This window comes from Apium graveolens, chromosome 11 (assembly GCF_009905375.1).
Source record: "Apium graveolens cultivar Ventura chromosome 11, ASM990537v1, whole genome shotgun sequence".
Classification (NCBI taxonomy): Eukaryota; Viridiplantae; Streptophyta; class Magnoliopsida; order Apiales; family Apiaceae; genus Apium; species Apium graveolens.
This window is the reverse complement of record NC_133657.1, coordinates 142130061-142139196: the sequence shown is the minus strand read 5'-3', so window position 1 is coordinate 142139196 and position 9136 is coordinate 142130061.

Here is a 9136-nt window from a genome sequence, read left to right as displayed (position 1 = left end):
CAAAATGAGAGTCTTACCATGCTTATTTGGACAAGTCTTGTGAATAAGAGTTGTAGGTCATCTCAATACCTTTCCAAAGTTCTATAGAACATAATATTTGAGTGAGAATCGTAGGAGATAGAGTTGTATTAAGGTGCTGCCAATGTTTTGGCTGAGAGCAATGGTGAGGAAGGAAGAAGAAAAGGCTTCCTTGCTTGGTTACTTTGTTTTTATAAGCTAATTTACTTGGTTAAAGCTTAACCTTGGTTACTTAAGGAGTTAAAATACTTGGCCAAGATTCATTCTTGTAAAAATATCTTCTCCAAAGGCTTACATCATCATCCTTGCATCATCTTCTTGCCAGTTGTCTTCATCTCATGGTTTGATGATGTCACCTTATTTCTAGTCCACTGTTCAATCCCCCTGCTTCTTGTACAAGCTTGTTTCTTGGTCGCTTATTCATTTTACAGTTCGCTTAACTCTTGTTCTCGTTGTTCATTTGAGGGATCATATCCGGGATCTTATCACTTGGGTTTCCCTAAGCCTTTCTTAATATCTTATATTCCTTTAATGATCCTCTGTTATAATCCTTGAAATGAATTCCTTTTAATCATGTTACCTTATAATTAATTCCATCGGTATTTGGTGGATTTTCGTGAAAAATCAAAGTGTTCGAATTCGAATTCTGACGACCTTTACATACACTCATTTACTTTATGGAATACTAATACGATCTCAGAATTTCCATAATAGTACTCTTATATAGTATGGTCTGATAATTTTCCTTAATCAGCACAAATAGCAAAAAGTTACTATTCATATGGGTTTCAAAAATTCTAAAAATTGGGGTTATTACAAATGTCATGTATTCTTAGTGCTCTGATTGCTTATTTCAATGCCATGAATGCATCTTTTGTTACTTGCGTTAATTGTAGAAAAATCATGTTTAAGAATTATAATAGGGCAAAGACTTCTAGTCCTCCTTATGTAAGGTTGGAACCATTTTTCCCTAGCCTAGAGACAAATTTTCTAAGGGTATTAAAATGGAGAAAATGGTCAGTCAAAGATAAGAATTAGCATGTTAAGGTTGAAGCTGTTGTTATCACTGTTAATAGCAAAATCTCTAATCCGTCTGGACCCAAACTGATAAGTTGGATACCAAGAACTGTTAATCCATTTGTGAGTGCAGGACATAAAAGGTTAATTGATTTATATGTATTCTTGTTATTTGATACTCAAGGCATATGATCAAAGAAAGAGCCTCACAATCAAAATGTGGTTGACAAAGGCTATTTTGTCAATAATCTTTAATGATGACAGCAAAGGTTTACATTACAGGACAAAGTTGTGTAGAAAAAAGAATGTCATACTGGATTCAATAATTGGTATCATTGACAACAACTAATCATTGGTGTCACTGATAACAAATGGAAGCATCTTTCTTACTGAAGAATTAAGGCACAAATCTTCTTATCAGACGGTTCTGCATATAAGGACAAAATATCAATTCAATGAAGATGTAGTGTTTCATTCCAAGCAGGAAGGTTGAGAATCTTGATCATTTTAGAGTAAGGAAATGATATGCTCGTAGCTAAACTGGAATCTCAGGAAAAGGTGAAGTCAATGGTTTATACTATAAAGCTTCATCTGACAAAAGTTTAAGATATAGAATTAGAACCTCTCACCCTTGAACATCAACACAAGGAAATCTTTTATAAAAAGGGTTTAGTGATAGGACTGCCTCATCTAGAATTCAGAAGGATGAAATATATGAGGCATGTCAGAAAGAGAAGTCAAAGACAACATCACTCGAAAGTAAAGATATGATTAACATTACTAATCATCTTTAGATGATACGAATGAATTTGTACGAACCAATCAATGTCATGTCTACATCAAAGTATAGATATACCTTAGTGATGATTGATGACTACTCTTAAATCAAGGTTTTTGTTCGTGCTTTCTCAAGATAAGACATCACAGATGGTGATTGATTACATCAAAGAAGATCAAGCCGGAAGTAACTGTAAGAGAAATGATCTTGTGGTCAGATAATGGGACTGAATTCAAGAAGCAATTCTGATTAATATCTGCAACAACAAGAATATTTTGAGACATATTCAGCACTAGGAACTCCGTGTCAGAATGGAGTGGTACAAAGGAAAGACAAGAACTTGATTAAAGCAACAAGGGTAATGCCAAGAAAATCAAGACTTCCTAAATACCAAAGGATCGAAGCAATCAATACAGTTTGCTATAAGTAAGATCAGGCCTTGATCAGGATGTATATATGAAGACCACCAATGAGTTAATGGCCAACAGAAGCAAACACTGGATAACCTGAAAGTGTTTGGAGAGAATGTTCTATATAAGCAAACAATCAAATGTTTTCAATTGTTTGGAGATCCTAGAATTTGCAGCTAAGACCGGTAAGAATATTTTCCATGGCTACTCAGTGGAGTCTACAACCTAAATGGCATTTGTGGTTGATCAACAGAAGGTGATAGATAGTCTAAGTGCACGGATCAATAACATCACACTCCAAGCTGTTAGATGTGAAATTAACGGCAATGATGATTTATATCCAAGCAGGGGAATGGCTGTATAATACACAACCCATTACTTCAATGAAGCCAGTCAGCAAGGGTAAGGATTTTTAGGAAAACCCGGTAACAGCTTAGGGGAGAAAAAGAAGGATTAACTAAACAGACACAAAACCACATTGTAAATCAAGAGGACACAACAAGAACAGATCTGCTGAGACAAAAGGTTGGATGTCAAGTCTATTCCTAGAGTCTAGTTCTTAAGTAATCCAGATGGTGGAGTAATGATTAGCAGGGCTACTGAGTATGATTGTGTATTTCTCTAATTTTCTATCTAAAGAAGAAACTAAGAAAAGTTACAGAAACTCTTATAGATCCGGATTAATTGGGTGATTGCAAAGCAAGATGAACTCAATTAGTCAGAAAGCAGATTGTAAGGAAGTTGGTATCTAAACCAAATGATAATTCTATAATTGGTACAAGGATAAACAGAAGACAAACTGGATGACAATGGCATTGTTACGAGGGACAAGGCCAAACTAGATTCTAGGTTATTATCTGGAAGCAGTATCGAATAGAAAGCACCAGTGACGAGATTTAAGGATATTATGACATATCTAGCACCTGATGCACATTCAAACTTCAATATCTATATGGTGAATGTGAACAAGTACACTTCTGGTTGGTGAGTCAAAAGCGGAAGTCAATGTTCAACAGTTCATGGACTTTGCAGTTGCATATCAATTGGACTCTGTATATCTCTTCTTCAAAAGCTCACTAAAGGTTGGTATGAACTAGTATCATACTCAAGAAATCTTCAAGGACATGGTATGGCACTCTAACTGAAGTTATAGTTAAATATGAACTAGTAGAGTCGTCATATTAATAACTCTCTTATCACTAGGCACAAACATATTATTATATTTATAGTGATATAATGATAATGTTATATGTTGGTCTACTAACAAAAACTTATGTAAGATTACTTTCTAAGTAATTGCAGAGTAGGTATGTAGGGGCATGTTGGAAAGATTGCAATTTTATTTGAAATTACTACAAGAAATCCAAAAGAATAATTTTTTTGTAAAAGTAAACCAAAAGAATGAAGAAACCACTAAAGCTTGTTCAGTGCAACTCAGGTATAATGACAAGCTATAGAGGTATAACAAGCTCACTCTTTTAATCAAATTCTAATAGACAACATGTAATGTTCTCAAGATGCCAATGTGTAAGGTTCCAAGTGGATCATAGAGAATCCAATCGTAGCTATTAATAAGATTTTTAGATATCTTACGGGACTACCAACTCTTGGAGTAAATTACCCTAAAGATGTTATGCTTAACATGTTTGGATATATAGATATAGAATACGCAGGTTGTAAGAAAGACAGGAGAAACATCTCTAAAGCTGTCAACTTAAGTGACAAAAGAAGCATCTCAGGAAGCTGTCAACTTCATAGAAGAAGTTTGATTTCTTGTTATGATGAGAAACAACTGCAAAACCAACAACTCTGTGGAATACTCTATCACTACTAGAAAAAGTAGAATAAACATCGCCTCTTAAACATCGGTTGTTGTTGGCACCGATGTAAAAGGTGCATTTTACATCGGTTTTATTCAACCGATGTCTTTTTGTAAGACACACATCAGTTTTTTTAGACCAACCGATGTTATAAGTCTATTTTAAAAAATTTGTCAAGCGCGCCTCCCCCTTTCCCCCTTAACCAAATAATCCATTCCCTCTTTAAAATTTCCCCCTCATTTTTTGCCTTAGCAAAATTTCAAGTCACAGATCCCCCTCTTTTCAATATAACATTAAAATTAAATTAAAAATTAAAATTCATACACTCTTAAAATATAAAACATAAAACCAAACAAATCCAAATCTCATCTCTTTCCTCTCTCACTTTTGTCGACTGAAGAATAGCTCTCGATTTCTCTCTCTCTCTCTCTACTCGAATAATCTCTCTATGTGCTCTCTGCTCTCTCTATCTCTCTATGTGCTCTCGTCAAAATTTAAAGGGTCGTAGAAGGTTGTTCGAGTCGGAGTTTAAAGTTCAAGTCCGAGTTTAAAGCTAAGATCGAGGTTAAATCTAAGTCGGTGGTTAAAACTTGAATTCAGTAAGATTTAAACCCTAATTTTAGAATTGGGGGTTTAAATTTGAAACCCAAGTTTTGTATTTTTTTTAATTAGTTTAGTGATTGCTTTAATTATGCATGTTAGATTGAGCATCTTACTCTAAATTGCGTAATTTTTTTAATTATTTTATTGTTGTCTCAATCGCTCTTTGAATTTGAATGGAGAGTTGTTTATGAATATATGAAAGATAATAATCTTAGTGGCTCCACTTCTTTTTGTTTGTAACATATAACAGGATTCCATTAGGATTTTAGTCAGGAAGATAACAGCTTTATGGTTTTGGTTGGTGATGTCTTCGACGAACCTATTCGAAAGGATATTATTCACCGGGTTGTAATATCCCAGCTGGAAAAACGGCAACAGGTACGTGTTTTGGAACTTATACTATGAGAACTGAGCTAGAGAGTTATATGTTGGACAAGAGAACATATATAGTGATGTTTTGAGATTAAATCATTAGAATTACTTGCGGCCAGAGTTTATGCAAGTAAAGCACTTAATTGATAACTTCATTTGAGAATTTGTCGGGTAAGTTTTTTTTATTGCAGTATGTTTAAATCATATTTTTATCTTCCTGAATACCTATCTTTCTTATTTGCAGTCATTCTTTGCTGGTTTGGCTGTATCAGGAGCTCTCACCTCAGGTTTGAGGCTTATGACAAAAGCAACTTTTTAAAAATTCGGGAGACTATTTTCAAAAGGGAACTAGTATAAGCAAATATTTTTATTGGGGATTTATAGTTGCTGAAATCTAGACTGTATTAATCTATTTTAGTGAGTGTTTTTATTGCTATTGCACTTTAGTATTTAAACTGGGGAAATGGCCTAGGGAACGAAATACAAGTGGTATGTGTGAATAGTAGCTCTAGTTTCTCTTCTAATGAATCTTGTCACAGTGTTTTTGGTCTTTTCATCTTCACATAGCTACCCAAACTTTGAAAATAACAGTGTTTAGAAGCTCAAATTCAAGATTTCTTGGAATAATGTTGTGAAATAATTAGATACAAGCTGAATTAAAATCTTCATTAGCTACACCTAGATACAATACGCCATTCTTTCATTTTCTGAACTGATTAATTTTTGCTCATACAAAGACCGACTCCGGGCCTCTGCCTGATTATGCGCCTACACCTGGATACAACCTTGTATTTACCGACCAATATCAATTTCTGATGCTTTCCCAAGTTAGTGGAACAACTAAAATTAGTTCATCTTTGTAAAAAGAATATGTACTTGTGCTTGATGTTAATATGTATCATATGTAGGGATCTTTAGATGCAGTTAATAACCAGCTGGAGGAGCCACTATCCGTAAATCGTTTCCGACCCAGGTCATTTTTTCCTGTTTTTACCTCGGGGCAAAGGTTTAACTTTGTTGTACATCCTATTTAATCCTGTTTTAAAATAATGATGTTTCATCTTTTTGGGTTTGGGTTTAATGTCTCGTATACAAGCTGTAATTTAGAGTATAAATCACACTTGTATATTACAGTTTATTTATTGATGGTTGTGAACCATTTGTCGAGGACTTGTGGAAGGAGATCAAAATAAATAACCTAACTTTCATAAGCATTCATTTATGCCCCCGCTGCAAGGAAAGGTGTAGAACCAACTCATTTCCTTTATTTGAATCGATTCATTTTCCGAAAACTAGTTGTAAAATTATTTTTTCAGGTCTACCTTGGACAAGGTTTGGTTTGTAGCAAGGACTACACATGATATATCTTCCTTATTCTGATGACATACGACAAAATGATAGGAGACTGCAGAGGAATGAGTCACTGAACAGGTATGTTGAGAAAATCAACAGGAGCAAATATTATAAATTTTTAGAATACTTGTGGTGTGCACTATTGCACCGGAGATGCTTTCCATAAAATGGACCGAATTATAGCTTGTATTCTGATATTACTTCTCAGTTTTTTTGCTAAATGAGATTACTTCTCAGTTAAATGATTATAGTTTAAAATCACTTGTATTGGCCGAAAAATGCCACTGTATTAATTGAAATTTAACATCCTATGGTCTCCATTATTTACATATATTTACATATGATATGTACTGCTGTAAATCTCTACGAGTCAAATGCTCTGAGAGTTGAGTTAACCATGGGTGCTAATGGAATAGGCACGTAGCTATCTTAGTATCTTCTCATTTCATGGATTTTATACTATCTTTGCAGCTAGATTTAGTTTCATAGCTCTTAATAGGTCTTTAAATTTAGTTTATCCAATGAAACTAACTCTTTATCCCTATTAGTATATTCAGACGGATTCTTTGGGATAAACTCTTGAGAAACTCTACTGTCTGAATCCGTAGGTACAGAAATGTCCTTTCTTGGTACAAACGGACCACTCTCTATATTTTCATGTAATCATGGTTTATTACTTTAATATATATAGTGATCTTTTTCTTCCACAATTTATAGCCGTTTTCACTGACATTTTTAAATCAAGGAACCTTGATGCTATTAATTGTCCAATTACTCATACTTTCAGATCTACAAAAATTCTACACTATAACGTCTCAAAATATGATAACCCAAATAGTCAAAATCCATCAATACAAAACAATCAACAAATCCACAATAATCAAGAACATTATGACCACAAACCAACCCAAATAAGATCTACACACCGAAAGCACTCCCAGACTCCGTACAACTAAAATCAACAACAAAACTTGATAATCTAATGGATCTGATCTATATATCAATCAACAAACTCTGATACCAATTATTAGGTCAGAAAGGTACATACAGAGGGGGGTCAACATATGTTCTTCGTTTTCACTCTAAAATGCAGCGGATATTAAAATTTTAAAACAAAATAAACAAACACAAGAGATTTCACGGAGTAATTCTTGTATTAAGAAATTAAACCGCAATGGTTTGCTTAAACCTTTGAATAAATATTCAAAATTATAAATAGATAAAGCCAATACAAGTTATAAGCTATCAAATCTATGGCTTGTATCTATCACTCTAAAAACTCATAACTCTTATCAAATGATTAACAATACAATCAAAGAAGCTGTAAATGATGAGTGTATCTAATGTGTAAGTCTTTAAATGGTAAGTAAACAATTGGGCATGACCTCTCCTTGTCAAATCAAGCTTTTTAGGTGCCGAGAATATTTGTAAGAGATTCGCAATATTCAATGAAAGAGAGATATATTTCCAATCTGCATATGATTGATTTTATAGACTGGTAGGTAGGTGAGAGAGAGAATGGACACGTGGCTGTATAATAACCAAGTATTTGAATCTTGACAACTTGCAATTGTGTAACTTGCATCCCTGTTAATTCAAATCCTCATGACTTGTGACTAGGAGAGATAACAAGAGGCCTTGCCTTGGAATTAAATCATAGTTGTGCATACAAGGTTTATACATTGATCACTTGCGCCTTCGAGATGTATTACCAAGCCACTTGCGCTTACTAGCATGTATGGCTGATTTTTACTTAGTTTTTAGAAGTAGTTGCGCCATCTAGGAGAGTCATGAGAAGCACTTGAGCCTATAGAATCCTTGGACAACTTTTTCCTTAGAAAAGAAGATTAGTTGTGCCCAGAACACCATGAGAGACTTCCACTTGAGCATATAAACGTTTCGCCTTAGGATCTTCTCTAAGTGGTGACTACTAGGTGCTATACAAGCTTCACTTGCGACCTACACCTCCTAGTATGCCCTCTTGACTTGGAAATACTCCTAAGTGGCGACCAAGCTTCATAAAGGCCTTTCACTTGCGACCCCTGCACACTAGGAAGGTGTTTGCCTTAAAAAGAATTGCAACTTGCGTTTACAGGCTTTCTTGATGCTCCACGGGCGACTACATAAAGCTAGGAGGAGGATTTGCCTTAGAAAAAATGATGCAAGACTTACAAAACCTCCCACTTGCGACTATGGTAGAAATAGCTGCATTTTTGACTTAGTTTCTTCTCTAGTTTCTTCCCATTTGCTTCTACTAGGTCAAGACCAATTCCCGTACTTAAATATTAAGCTGTACTTTAAGAATATTGTTTCTGATGAGTGACAGAGTGGCCATGGTGAATTCTCCTACAAGGTAATGATCACTTTGACTTAGTTTCTATAGAGCATTGTAATTCTTAAGTTATCCTATCTTTAAGTCTTCTCTTTGAGTTTCTCTTTGAGTGTTCGTATAAACCTTATAACCTGCATATCCAGATACGAATCCTCACTTAACAATCTTCCTAATGATAAAACTTAGTTTCCTTTCACGAATCACCGATTCCTAGTGCAATAGTCTGGTTCACAGGCGACTAGTTCGGCTCTTAGGCCTTCGTACTATAATCTTCTAAAATCATTATCAAGTCTTCTACCAGATACAATCAACTTCACATAGAATCATATAGGTCTTCACACTAATCCTATTCAAATGACTTCAACCTTACCTTATTCCTCCGTTGCCTGAACATTTTAATGAACTTTATATGGATCTCTGTTGACATCTTTTT